Raw genomic sequence first — 15,465 nt, 5'->3', positions numbered from 1 at the left:
TGCCATAGCTTTCCCTACACACAAGGAAGAGAGTTCAGTATGTTGCAGTGATTTTTATCACTGAAAAGAAAATGCCTTTTCAATTACCATGATATGGCTATTGCTGTACTTCATTTTCAACAGTATTGCTAGATAAAACAATAGTTGAAGCACAGGCTCCACATTAGTTCAACCAGATACAACCATTACATCAACCAAAATCCACACATTTTTTCTTCAAGTGGAGAAAAAAGAAAGAAAAAAAGCCTAATAATAGAGACTATCTCACTACATAACACGAGAGCACCCAAAAATTATAGTAACAGACAGGAACAGAATAGGAAACAGATGCACTCTGCAATTTTGTCTAATAGAGTTGAGTAAGTTAAACAACGATAATGTTTTTCTCTACAGGTTAGACCTAATCCCTGCAGCCCTTAAATTTGTACTAACAACAAATTGTACTTTGCTAATACTGCCAAATAGGAAAGTAACATTTCATAATTTGTCCCTAACCGCAATTCTTTTAGATACTATCTTAAATCCTAAAACGGGAGTTAACACTGATAAACCAGCAGCAGGATAAGCCGGCCATGATGCTGGCACCAGGATCAACAGGAGAAACGCGTCTCTTCCACAGAGATACAGCGCTTGGAAAAGGGAATGAAAGGGACAATTCTTTTACAAGTCCTCATCAACAATAACAGAAAATCCCACACAGCACAGAACGCCTCCCGCAGACTATAAGGCATACCCAAGAGCTAGAGGGGGAGAAGAGACATCCAAACCTTACCCCACAAAAACCATGCTGGATCTGCCCAACACAAGAATATTTCTGAGGAATAAACCTGATGCCAGGCGCTTCCCAAGGCATTTATGTCAGGGTTTGGGTCTCATTAAAACAAAAACCCAAGCACCACCAAACCAAAAAACAGTTAGTTTCACTGAGCAATTTTGACCTACTCTAGTTAAGGTACATGTAACTCTTAAATCCGCACACCAGTTTGGTGTTTATTTGAAAAACTTAAGTATTTAATAGATACTTTCACTTTTAATTACCATAAATGTCAAGAGCTTCCTGTAGGGTAAGAAGAGCTCCCCAAACTTTTCAATGATTTTTGAGCTTTATCTGAAGTGGTTAACTTTAGGATTTTGTAATGAAAGCAGCCCTACAACATTTTAAAAACTGACAGCCTTCGTGCCCACACATTTTCACCCTAAAACACATCCAAGGACATTCACTGAACACTAGTGCCTCTTCTCACACTTGACATTTATTAGTCATGATTTTAAAGTGAGGAGTATTTAATTACAAATAAAAGATCGCTGCATTTGGTAACACTCACGGAATTGCTAAGCATGAAATAAAATATGATGCCGATGCCTCCCCTTTGACTTTGCTATGTATATTTCTTTCTTTTGATAAATCTAATAAAATGGGCTGATTATCAAAGTCTAATTTAAGACTTAATGAAGCAGTAAAGGTTGCAGTGATGAAAAAGAAGCTGGAACAATAACAGTAAAAACATAGCCATAGACTATGACGATCCAAGAAAAATTTTCTGGCCAATTAGATTTGATTGTGTTGAACAATGACAAACTACAGGAGTAATTAGAAATCACACACAGTATTAGCGAGTGACTAAATGCTGTTGCTGGTTAACTGCATTTTATGCTTCCTGAAGATTGCCACATCCTTCCACTGCATGTGTTTTAAACAAGAATCAGATTAGATTTAGTAGTTAGAATTGTACTTTTTCCTCCTAATTTAGTTGTGGCCAAATTGATTCCTGAATTTTATCTTCCTGCTGACTTTATTACAAAACACTCTATTAATATTAAAAGGATATTACAGAAATCTCATTCACACAGAGTTCAAGTGACAGTGACACAAGAAATTGTGTTATGAAACACATTAATAAGGAAGCTTGACGACTGAAGCCATCTACATGCTTTTTTAATAAATATAAACACTTTGTGTATGTATAAATATGGAACTGTTAAAAATGGGACTGTTAAGGTCCACAGATATTCCTTACAGAGTGGTCATAGATTTTGTGTGCCAAACAGCAGGCCCCAACAGCAGCAAAGCCAAGCCGCTCAGACAGTTCTGAATGGCTGAAAGCCCAGCTGGGTTTGCAATTTAAGATACACAAAACAGGTTCTGAATCCACAAACACACATTCCAAAAAGGAAGTGCTTTATGGAGGTGTTCAATGCTGAGGGTTATTCACAATGGCTCAGCTGAACACTAAGGCAGGGAGTCTTGATGTGAAATTAATTATAATTAATCAACATTTCACGAGCATCTTTGTATTCACAGTATCCTACAATACTGTAGCTGTGAACACACCAAAAAACGTGTCTGATCACTAACAGCACAAGCAAATCCAAATGACACTTCTGCTTTAAGTCATACTGCCAATTCCTACTGCGTCTGCAGAAATAAGAGATGGGAGAAGGGAGAATTTTCACAAGACACAAACATGAGTTTGCAGCTTAATGGACTTTTTACATTTTAGCCTCCTCTACCAAGTAATGCAATAGTCACAAATAATTTCTCTTAACTCTTACACTCAAGTTAACAGACAGTTAATACCAGGAGAATTTAATTCACAGGAAATCCTTCAGCAACATTTCCATTGGCATATTACTTGATACAAACAGCATGCATCTGTCTGTACCACTGCACCTGATTAAAAATCAAACACTATGGATTTTTTGTTGAGTAGCTAAGAAGTCATATGTCAGGGTGTCTAACCGAAACCCTGCCTTCAGCCCATGATTCACATGGTCAAGGCTAACTAACAAGTGCCCGTGCAAGACAGATGTGGTTTTACTGACAGCTGCAGGACACGTGGTAATGTCCTAAGGCTAGCTCATTTTCTGCTTTGCTCCTTCAAATTTAAATTCAGAGAAAACACTTTGTGGCAAAAAGAACAAACTCACACCTGTTGCTCAGTTTAAGCCTCCAAGTTCAAAATCCTTAATGACATAAAAACAATTAGTGGATGATCCTTCAAACTCTGACACAGATGCAGTGTATAAAGGTCAAATTCACCAGAGCCCCTTCTACTGCCCCTCCCAATTAAGCCAATTCCCCTAATTGAGGGCTGGGTTCCTTTCTCCCCTCCTGGGCACACTGGGCTCTGGGAAGATACTCATCAGAGGATCACAAAGACCCACTGGAGCAGCAGATGCTCAGTGAGCTCCAAGCTGGGTTCCTTTCTCACCTCAGCCCTGTCCCAGATACAGACGTGCATTCATCTGTAAGAGGGCTGCGTTCATCCTCTGCCCTGCCACTCATTATTCTGGACAAGACCAAAGTGAACAGGACAAGAGATGATTCCCTTTGCGCAGTTATACCTCTGCTTCAGGCCGCAACCAATTTCAGTTTTCAGAATAAAATTTTTAAAGGATGAAAGAATAACAGGACCATAACAGATCTAAAATATAGCTAAACGCTACCATGAACCTATGGCTAAACACAACAGCAAAACTGTTTTTCCACGTCACTACTAAAACAACCACGCTTAATACTGCCAATTATTAAAAGCCAGCTTGTTTGTAATTGCATAGAGATGCCAGATCCTGGCTGCACGATCACAACACACCTTGCAGGAAGCAGGGCTGCTTGGTGCATACTGCTCATCTGCATTCGTAAGCACTGCTCTAATGAGGAGCAGAATCAATTTTTTATTTTTTTCAAAACTACCGAAATTGAGGCTCTCTGATCAATGAAAAGCATCATCTTTTCTAGGCCTCCTCCTCTCGATCTTCCCCGTGAAGCTGACAGGGTTTGGATTAAGATTTCTGTGAATCCCATTTGCCAGAATATTTATGTCTGACTTAATTTTGAACATAGAAGGCAGCAAGCAAAGTTTTTGTAGCTTCCCTTAAAATGTTAGCAGTAGAACTGATTTGTTTAATTCTAGCAACATTTGCTCAATTTAACCAGTTATGATAGTAAGCTATAAAAGAACAAGACAGGAAGCACCAGGTACCCTGCTTTAATCAACTTAGAGTCCACTGATTTTTGTCCCAATTCTAGGGGAATTTCATCAAAATTTTAAGGAGGAAATATCAAAACTTTATTTACATTACTCAGTAGGATTGCCCAGAGAAGAGCAGAAGAAAGCTTATCTCCACCTCTCTTACAGGGTCACTAAGCAGCATTTGTGCTGTGGTTCTTTTTTTACTCCTGCATCCTGCAAACTTGAAAGCGACTACAGTAGAAGCAAAGTTCTCGCATTCCAATTAAGCAATATATTTTCACTAATTTTCAGACTAACTGAATGGGAACGATGGATCGATACAGATGGCAAACAGATCCAAGAGAGAGAGCAGCATCCTGAGTGGTGCTTCTTTCGGTAGGTAATGGGGTAATTTCAGAGGTAACTGAAACCTGCTTGTGTGGTGCAGTTTGTAGGGAAGGGTTTTTGTCCAGGAGTGTGAGCATACAACAGATGCTCAGAGAGCTTGACTCTGATAAGTAAAGGGAAATTAGGCAACACTCAAGAACTGATTTATCCCTGGCTTCAATGGAAGCTTTCATTCAACCAGCAGTGAGACCCGCTTTGTCTTTAAAAGGCTTCAACTGTTTCTGACCAAGGCAACCTCATCCTGTAAACCAGATCATTTAACTGCTGCATCTCTTGTTTCTGACTGCAAATATTAGTTCTGCTGCCCTTCAGTGTCACTGCTTTGCATAAACATTGCTCAAGATTATTTTTTTTTAAAATTAGATATGACCACATCCTGTCAGTGCTATTCTGAATCCATAGGTACTAACAAAGATAAATCAGATTATTTTTTTCCCCCCATGTCATCTCTTGATAATACTATGTATGTGGTTGGTTAAATATTTAATAATTATTTAAATCCAATACGTTTTAGTGTTAGAAATATTGAAATTAGTCAAGTAAAAATGGTTTTAAACTCAAGCACTGGAAATGCACATTTTGTGCACTTCATTTCATTTTATAGTCTCCAAGAACTATTACAATTTTTAATAAACTTGTATCTGGGATTTGAAGCCAAACACTTATGCTCAAAAGGCACAAATTTATTAACTAAAAGATACCCAAAGTGGTAATAAAACGTATTCCCCAGTGGTATATTGCAAATGGGCTGTAAAAATTACATTTTATTAATCCAGCTGCAATTAAAGAGCAACAGCTGTGTCATTTGCATTGCAATGCCCCACTTTTGGGGAGATGACAAATATTGTTCATTATTCATTATATATTGCTGATTGGCAAACATTTTTCTTAGTCCAGTAGTGATGTCTCTTGGGCACAACTGCTTCTCTTTACGATTGCAAACTGAGTTCTCCTGGTATCATGGGGTTTGCAAATGCAAAGAGCCTTTCTTTTTCTTTCCTCTAAGATGTTCCACGTTTCAAAGAGAATGATAAATTTCTGCTGAAGCCAACAAAACTAAGCAACACATACATATAGACAAGTATCTCACCAACAAGTTTTTAGAGTGCTATTGACAGTTACTTGTTTTCCTACAATTAATAAGCCACTATCACACTCTCAATTTCTTTATTGACATAACACATTCAAATGTTTGGCAGGTGCAAAGTAAGAAGCAAAAAAATGTAGTGGCTACAATTTAAGAAACAGAGATGCCTATTAATTTCTAGTATAAAATAATAAAAAAACGCATCATTTACTTTCAAATTAATTAATACTACATGAAGTAGGTAAAATAGGGGCATCACCCTACTTCCACACTTCTGCAGTGTCCTGCCCTCACAGCTGGAGGATGTGTAATGCTCTACATGTGTTAAGCCCATTAGAAAAACATTACAGTAAAACAAAAACTCTTTATGATTCCTAAAAACAGATATGAAGCCACAACAGCCAAGTACAGTAGGTAGCCATCAAATATCAGCGCTCAGCCATGTACTTCAGAAAATTGCAGACCAGTTTTATGACACTGATGGCTCCAGATCTAATAAAACAGTTCTAAAATTCTGTTTAAAATTCATTTTAATTGAAGAAGTAACTGCAGCCCACAAATAAATATTTAATTAGTATTTACTCTAATTCTGACAGGTTTTCTAACCATACAGTAGAGATAAATTAGTTAGTTGAAGGGGACTCTCAGAGATCATCTAAGTACCTGAGCACTTGTGAGCTAACCCGAAGTTAAAGCACATTTTTAAGGGCATTACCCAAATGTCCCTTGAACACCGACAGGCTTGGGGCATCAGCCACCTTGCCAGGAAACCTGCTCTAGTTCTAGTGTGTGACCACCCTCACAGTGAAGATATTTTTCATGAAGTTCACTGGTAAGCGGCACAACAAACATTTACGTTCAAAAAGCACACAGCAAGCTAGGACCACGGTATGCTGTCTTCTCCTTGTTACAGGCTTACTGACAAATGAGGAATTATTCTTTCTGAAATAAAAATGCAGCTTAAGTAGCTATAATAGTATTATTTGCTTACAAGGTATTAACAACACTTTTCTTTGTTGCGTTGTTTTCTAGGTAAATATTTCAGACTCACAGTTCTTATTCACTAGTACGGGGAATAGTTTCTCAGAGTTTCCTCTAAGATGATGGGAATAAGCCTTGACTCACAGGCATGAGGACTCGTTTGTGAGTGTACTTTCATCTCAAAAATTCCAGAACTTGAAGATCTGTAAAAGTTTGTATGTAGACCTGATCCAGGACCTTTTCTCCTCATGAAATGTCTCTCCCTCTTTGCTGAAATCCTAGAAAATCCATCAAAAGGTCTACACAGACATGACAGTCTCTACTAAGCTTGCTGCTGTCTTCAAATCTCATGTACTGTGGCATTTTCAGGCTCTGAAATGCATGTTGTGAAGGTTTTCTGTTGACCCAAAGAAGCTTCACAGCATGGTACATCTGAAAACCAAGAGCAGGACAGCACGGCTGCCTATTTGCAAAGCCTCTGAAGAAAAGAGCAGGAGACATTACACACCTGTCTGTCAAGCCTGAATCAGAGACAAAAGACGGCAGCAAGGAAAAAACCTTTAAGAAGCCAAGTAAAATTAAAGAAAAACACCCACACCACAAAAACAGCAAAATACTAGTTTTCAGTGATTTACTGAAATAAAAACATTCATCCAGGAACATAAGATGCACGCACAGCATCAATCACCATTTGAGTACATTAACATTGCTTTACTGCTTGCCACGAGCTCTACTTCCTTATAAGATCTCTTCTAAGTATGATCTAGTAAGACGAAATACATGTAGCTTCTTAACAGAGAGCAGTTTATTCCCAGAGAAAGACTGGTACACTTTGACCAAGAAATATAACGGAAGCCATGAAATGCCACTTCAGGACCACAATGTTGTATTGAACTGACCTACTTCAGGTATTTTTCTCCCAAAAACATGGTATCCAACCCTAAATTGATATCAGTGCAGAGTACAACAGAGCTTCATGAGCTCACTGTGCAGATTCCATTTAAGAACTTTGAAGCATCCTGGGAGATGAACTGAAAACCCGTTTCTTGCTAACTTTCCCTTTTAGCACATCTCCTCTCACTCTCGATTTTCCAGGATGGAAAATACTTTTTTTTTTTTTTAAAGTGGGGATCATTTCTGCTTGAAAAGCAGTGTACAGATTACACAGAACCAAGCCCCACACAGCAGAAACCACCCGTGCACCGTCTGCCAGGCCAACCTTCATGTTCCTGTGCCAAGGCCAATACGCAGCTTGTTGCTCTAGGCTAAGCTAAAGGCGCAGGCTACCCCAAAGTACATACTTTCCCCAAAAATGTTTGCTAGACAGAACTTCTATTTTCACCATATAAAGTTCAGCATTGCCTTGGTCACTTCTTAGTGAAATATTTTTTTTGTAGAGGACCTGAAGTATTACAGTCACTTTCCATTAAGTGAAACATTTGGAAACTTCAGATAAGCTCAGGGGAAAAAAAATAAAAATGTAGGGCCTAAATGTAAGAAAACCCAGCAGGCTCTCACACATTAGAGCAGTGTGGGTTCCTGAATTCAGCTCTCAAAGAACCCAAATACAACAATAATGATCTTGGCACAGGGCGCTTCCTGCAGATTAATGACCAGCAGGGAGGAGTTGATGGCCCACAGCGCAGCCAAGGGCCATTAACCCCAGCCAGTCATTAATCCCCAGGAACTGCCCTGTGCCAAGATCATTTTCTTATTTCAAAATGAAAAGCAGCAGAGACCATGTAGGATTTTTGTTGGTGTTGGGTTTTGTTGTGGTGTTTTTTTTTTCTTTTCCTTTTTTTTTTTTTTTTTCTTTTTTCCTTAAATGAATGATGTTATTCAACTGCTATCTCCCGGGTATGCCACCTATGGAAGTTAGCTTGCTCTAGATTAACTGAGAGAGTGCAAGTGCACAGGCTGGGCACAGCACACGATCCAAGTGGCTGACAGCGATCAAGGAATGGCTGCAGCCCTCTACCTTGTTCCAAAAGCACTGCTGAGCTTCACTGCATCGAGCAAGAAGGCTGCTGCCACAAGCTGCATTTAGTTGTACCCATTTGTGCCATCAGGCACCAGGTCAGTAGCAGGAGGCACCAACCCACCTCGTACTCCACAGCCAACAGTGCTGTGGACTTCCCCTAACACCTCAGAAAAGAGAAAGGATCATTATTGTCACGCTCGTTACTATTCACATCACTTACACCTGCTGATAACTCACGCTTCCCCAAAACCACTCTACCAAAATAACCTAGAACAGCCGATTTGTGTGGGTGATTTCATCTTGCAAAGGGCACCAGGCACATAAATGTACTTGAGATGTTAAACCTCATCGACATGCTGAAACTCACACAGCCTATCACAAAACTGCTTGGCAGAAGAGTATGCAGGGGCAAACATCAAATTCCCTAAAGTATATGCTTTTAGAAACATTTTCATTACAGTGACAATATTTGGATGCAGGGAGAAGTCTTACCTTTAAATTTAGCACATCTCCCAGTGACCATGACTGCACATAGGCAAGACTAATTTTGTTGGGCTAGAATCATGTAATTAAGGCTTCTTGCTAACAGCGTAATCACTGCTTTAAATATTAACATATCCCCAGCATTCAGGTAAAGAGAATTTTGTTCTGTAATGACCATCCTTACAAGTTAAATATGGTTTTGTCAGAAGAAAAAACAAAAAGTTATTTTGAGTAATTAAACTCCACAAAATGTCATTTCCATGTTATTTGTAAGTTGTCTCATCTCTAACTGAACCACTCAAGTACTCCTAAATAAATAAATCTCTTCCCAGTGCACGTTTTCTTTCTCCTCTGTATCAGTAGTTATGAATTTACCTCATAACTTCACAGCTATGAAAAACACTTGATACAACTTACAGTTTTAAGCTGAGCTTACTGCGTCGAGTATCTCCCCCACACAATCTCTTCCTAATCTTCTGTAAAGTGTTTTTTGTTTTTGTTTTTTTTCCAAGGATGAGGCTTTATGAAATTGGATTTTTCTATACGAGGGGAGAACTAACACGTGTTTTTATTTAGCAGTAAACAGTTGTATTCAGTTACTCGCTCTTGCAGTCCCTAATCTCATGGAAGGCTAATGCGCATCCTCCGTCCACGCGGAGAGCAGAAAGGGGGGCGCACGGCACTTTGAAGCAGCAGGCTCTCATCAACAAGACTATGTGAGCAAAGGTGAGTGACCCTAGCACTCCTTAAACAAGTACTTGCTGTCCTCTGGTTATATATAATTTACTGGGAATAAAAATAATTCATGAAAACAATTCAGGAGGGACTGAATAAAACCAGCACTGCTTTCCAGGAATTTGTTGCCAGCTGCTACAAAGGTCAGCTCTTCTAGCCTGTTGATTAGCTTGATACACTTATTCCCACAATGGAAAAACAGAGTTGAAAGTTTTGCATCAAAATAAGGACATCAATGTATCAAAAATCACAGTACATTATCAGGGGGCAGACCATCAACTTTGCTTCCACCACATGGAGCACAGTATCAGAAACCAAGACACGGAACAAACTCACCACTTTGCCCAAAGATGCATCTGAATGTCAGATGACACTGCACGCACAGCCCACAAAATGCAGCTTTCAGCCTCATGCCCAAGCCTCCTACAGATGTACCAAATTGGGAAAAGCACTTCCAAAGTCATCTTTACATAAGAATACCATAATAGCCATTTTCCTCAAAACAGATGTCCAAATAACTAGACCTCGATCTGAAAATATGCCTAGATAGAGTTTACTAATAAAATAGAGTTATTCTGTTCACTCATTCTGATACAGACCTAGCAAGACTCCACACATTTCAGTGAGCAGTATTCCTAGCAGAGTTATCCTACAAACCCATCACTTTTCATACCCACAGAAATACTGTACAGCAGGCTCTGTGCCCCGCTTTGCTAATTAGATCCCACATTTTTCTCCATATTACATTAATCTGGAATAATGCTACAGACTTTCACAGACTTATTTCTTTGGCAAACTAGCTGTGGCAGTTCAGCGAAGTTATTAAAACTTTAGGATGCCTATTCTAACCTCAAAAGGTCTCCCAGAATGAGAAAGCAAGCCCACAAAAATTACTACCCACATCAAACGCACCATTTGTTAATACACAGTATTCAGATAGAATAATCCAAAATACTAAACTGAATTCTGTGTTTGCTTATATTTGAAACGGAAACCTTAGTATTAGCTTAAATATATATTAATATACGTCTTGCAATACAGGCAAGCATTGCACAATAAGCAGTCCTCCTTATGTAGCTTAGTCCCTGTTTTGTTCCCCCCCCCCCCCACCATAATTTTCATTAGAAATTGCTCTTCTCATAGAAAATACCATGGTCCCAAATAAGAACAGTTACTGCCTTGATACAGTAATTTGACTCCCTGCGGTGTGCATCTGTGAACCTTTAATTCTCCCAGCCCGGCGTATTGAATTTTCTGGGTCAAAATTAGAGACCACATCAATAAGCTCAATAGTTGACAGAATGGCATACAGAGCAAAGTTTAAATATTTATTCTTTCTGTGAAATCACTGAACATTAGTGGAAAATCTTCTGAATAGAAGAACAACGTTCTTTGCTAACTGTAGTATCATTAATCGCTGATGTCTGCTTGTATTACAGTTTTCCAGAGTTTTTAAAAATAAGCGAAAAGTTTTTCAAATGTGCTCAAGAATTTAGAAACACAAATACCAGATTAAGTTTGCCAAGAACAATACATCCAAATTCCACTGAACTCTTTCCTTCAGTTCCTCTGATAGGAGAAAGCAATAAACAAACAACACCCTAACAGTTCTGAGAGTTTAGGGTCTGCTTTGACCTTTCTACTGACCAGTCTCACAAGCCATCCTCAGATTTCTGAAAGGTGAGCTTTTTTGTGTCTGTCAGTTGGCAAGTGTGTTGAAGTACAAGAAAAAGCGGGACCTGCAGTTGAGTTGCATTCACCCTGCGTACAGGTTTTCCATCCATCCATCTTACTTCAGTTCTGAGTTGAGCAGCAGTAATAGGGGATTTTTAGTAGGAAAAAAAAAGTCACTGTACATTTTATATGAGCAACAAGAAACTTGATTCTTCCTTATAAAATTCTAAAGAGGCTTTATAGAATTAGATGAGCTTTCCAAAGAAGGAATTTTACTTAAATATTACCTGTTCTCTTCTACCAGTTGTTGTCTTAAGTCCACATGGAGCTAACCAGTTCAGCAAGGATCACTACAGTTTACAGTAAAGATCATTCTTAAAACTAGCAAGGAAGACATGCAGGAAAAAAAAAAAAAAAAACTCCATACAGCTGCTATAAAGGCAAATTGTACTGCCTGCAGCTTTTACTTTGAAGGTCAAAGATTCTCTGAGTCAAAGAAATTGCTCTTCAAAAGGTGAGAATAACAGTTCCTGTATACAGAAATGTTCTGCCCAGCTATTTTGTGCAGTGAGGACCAATGATAGCCTTTTTCATTCCTAGCTGGGAACTGCAGGCCAAATGTCATGCCAAGATAATAACGGGCTGATTTCAGAATATTGAGAAGCAGCTTGAAAGTGAAAAAAAACAACTTTGACAAAATGAAGAAATGGCGGCGTTTCAACAACTGCAGCCTGAGATGATTTAGGGGAGTGATCAAATTAGTTTCAGTATCTTTGTTCCTCTAATTCATCAATCTGCAATTACTGTCATTGTCATAATAATTTGTATCAGTTGTAATTTACCAATTTAAAAAAGAGGCAGATGCTAAAATTCAAATTACGTAATTACAACTAAGAACATTACTAATATTCTGTGTGCTCCAGTTATCCCTGGCCCTTAAAGTGGACAGTTCTTCATCTGCGTGGAGGCAGAATTCCACATCCTTTTTTTTCCCCCCTGTAAACAGTAATCAACATGCAAAACAGCTCCCAACTACAGAAAGTGATCCATAGTGTCAACTTTAGTAGTGCTGAGTCTTAGTATACAATTGATTAGCTTCAGTAGTTTTCCAAAAATCTAAGTCAAATTCAATAGCAAAATAAATAAATAAAATTAGGACTAGGCTGACCTGTGCATTTCCACTAGGAATACAGTTTTCTCAGAGCACTCTTTCAGGCCATGTGGAACTTGCCATTTTTACATCACTTTGGGCATCTAGGTCTCAGGAAAGGCTGCTTACCCAAGACCTAGGTAAAGTTTCTTGGCTGGAACAACCCAAAGTTTAAAAGCCAACTCTTATCCCCCACCACCACCTTTTTTTTTCTCCTCCAGATCAACACTGCCACCTTTCATTTAACCAAGAACTTGCATCTCTTAGTTGATTCTCCATTTTGCAACTCCTTATACTGCTTTACTGAAATAAATGAATGCGTACTTGAGCTCCCCTTGACATTATACCACTGCTGACTTCAAGAGTGCAAAACTATGGTTGTCTTTTCTCTTTCCAATCCTTGCTATAAAAAGAAGTCCAACTCAGTTTGTTTTGCCTCTCCATCTCACCCTGATTATTCAGCACAAAAAAAATTCTGGGCCCACTCACTCCTTCTTTCTCTTCCTTTCTCCACCCACAAGCAAAGGGAGTCACTGCAGTTTACCTCAGTCATTCCATATTTCTACAGTATCAGAGTGACTCATTTATGAATACAATTTTTCTCATGAACAAATCATGCAGAAAAGAAACATTGCTCTCCAAAGTACTCCTTTTAGATAGGAACAGAGACTGAAAAAGGACAGAAGGATTCGCTTGTGGTCACAGAAATATATGTTGTAGGTTCCTTCATTCTCCACTGGTCTTCCTGAATGTTTTCTTTGAATGCCTCCCCTGCACCTAATTCAGTTTAGAAGTGACTCCATCCTACTCTATCCTACAGTAGCACAGTGGTGCATGATACAGGAAAGGGTCTTTTAGGAAAGGGTCTTTTGGCTTCATTGCAAGCTTCCCAACCTTCTGCTTCAGTCAGCTGCTCGGCTCAGCTTGGGTGTTGAAATTCTGTTTTTAGAAACAGAAACTGAAGATTATGAAATTTAGGGCTAATAAAAGCCTGTTTTAGCTAATAAACTAGGCATGGAGGCTTATATTCCTATTTCCCTTACCAGTCTTTCCTCCCGTTTTGTGTATGTCTGTATTACACTCTTAAAAGAAGGACACACTCCTAAAAACTTTAACTTAAGCATGTAAGAGTAACTTCTGCAATTTACCCTTAAATAGATTTCAATAGCTATCTTTTCATCTGAATAAAAGCTTGCTTGCTTAGCTATTTTGCAGACAGCCCAAAGAATCAAGCATTCATCTCAACTTGCAAAAGAATTGATAAGCACATAAAGATAATTCATCTCTAAAAACAGAAATGCTTCAAGAGTCATTTGAAACCAATTCACCACTTTTTAAAGTGTTTTAATGATCTACTACGGCTTGTATAGGAAGCCCAAGTGGAAATTCATGACAAACATCAAGTCTTTCAGGTTTCCACCAATTAAAGAAGAAAAAGTCTGTTAAGTAGTTACCACTACTTAGCCCCAGTTACTGGATTTTAAAGAAAGTTTGGGATTCATACTTTTAGCAAGCTAATCAGCACAAAGAAAAACTTCAAGTAAATACATTAAGCAGAGCCCATCTCTAACCACTTCCCTCCAGCAGAAGCAAACAGACAGAAGTATACCTCAGGGAAAAAAGGTATTAGTCCACCTCTTAGTTTCAGCAAGCCTAAAAAAAACCATGAGATTTAGGAGAGCTGGGAATACAGTGACAGGAAAGATTAGTAGCAGGGGCAACACTGGGAAAACTAACACAGCTGACAGCGACAGCTGACATAAGTGGGTCTTTCTTTTACATAGTAACAGGAGCTTCTCATCAGCTTCTGATTTTATGATTTGGGGTATCTGAAGTGCTTGTATTGCTCGTTTTTGTTTTTTTTTTTTTTCTTTCTGTTCCAATGATTATATACCCATTTGACACACAATTTCCTAATCAGCTTTTTCTGTCACTCAAAAATAAATTTTAGAACAAAACCAGACATCTCAGCCTTGTCACTTTACACTTTTTTTCGGGGGGAAAAACTACCAACAGAACATTACTGTTTGGGAACGGTACCAGCAGTACTTCACCATTTGGGAAATAACCCATTGAAATAATCAATAGTAGCAGACTACTACTAAGCAACACACAGCACAGGCACAGCACAGATCCATGAGCTGTGCTCGGGAATCCCACCTAGAGAAACCTTTCCATAGCTCGAGTTATAAAAGAATAGTGGTGAATGCAAAACCAGTAACTCCCAGTTCCACGCAGCAATGGGAATAAATGCCACCCTGAAGAGCCGTCACAGCTTCTCCCCGTGGTGTCACACATCTGCCTGCCAGATGCTGAGCAAGTGGCCAGACCCTAGGTCCTCACCCGTCACCTGGAGCATGTCCTGAACGTGTAGCACTGCCTTTGTTTTCACTTTGGGTGAACCCTCAGAGAGCAGTTCCTTGGGTGACCAATCATCCCGACAGCACAGATTTCTAGAAAACGGTGACAGAGTTGGCCTGGTTCTCCTCGGGAGCCAAAGCAAACCTGGTTGTATTTTTGCATTTTCTTTCCCTGTCTACAAACATCAAAAATGCTCTAAGCCAATGATTATCTGGAGTAGCACAAACAGAGCCTCAGCAGCACAAACACGGGGGTGTTCAGCTTGGTTATTATTTTATTCGCCTTAAGGCTTCTCAGCAGCAGTTCAACAATGTTTGAGAAGGGGGACACAAGCTCCTGAACACTACACTTTGAATCTGTCCTGAAATGAGTAACTGCATGAAAGTTTAGAAAATGAAAAATATCAAGCTGGCCTCATAGATCCATAATTGAATGCCCCATGATGGCACAAGTTGGGCAAGTCAGCCATAAATTTTTACACCTTAAGCTTTCAGGCAGCGGAATGTAGACTTGGGAGATATTTCTGGTTCCAGCTATCTATCACCCAGTTAAAATTTGCATTAGTTCGCATGTCTAACACCAGACAAGACTCAGTCCAGTGGGACAGTAAATTGATGCTCCTCTAAAACTTTGAAGCAAGCACCAGAATCAA

The 15,465-nt window shown here is 39.1% G+C and overlaps 1 protein-coding gene across 12 annotated transcripts in view; it reads right to left on the bottom strand.

The window, feature by feature from the left end:
- NAALADL2 (N-acetylated alpha-linked acidic dipeptidase like 2) overlaps positions 1-15,465 on the bottom strand; it is a 432,007-nt gene that overhangs the window by 347,289 nt on the left and 69,253 nt on the right. Inside the window, exon 1 of one of the 12 annotated variants that reach the window (XM_027463882.3) lies at positions 14,062-14,160. The exons of the other annotated variants lie outside the window; for them this stretch is intronic. The gene's annotated coding sequence lies outside the window, so the exon portion shown is untranslated. Of the gene's footprint in view, positions 1-14,061; positions 14,161-15,465 lie in introns of those variants that run through there. 12 annotated transcript variants of the gene reach the window in all.

Source organism: Anas platyrhynchos, chromosome 9 (genome assembly GCF_047663525.1).
Source record: "Anas platyrhynchos isolate ZD024472 breed Pekin duck chromosome 9, IASCAAS_PekinDuck_T2T, whole genome shotgun sequence".
NCBI lineage: Eukaryota > Metazoa > Chordata > Aves > Anseriformes > Anatidae > Anas > Anas platyrhynchos.
This window is presented reverse-complemented; position numbering and strand designations above follow the sequence as displayed.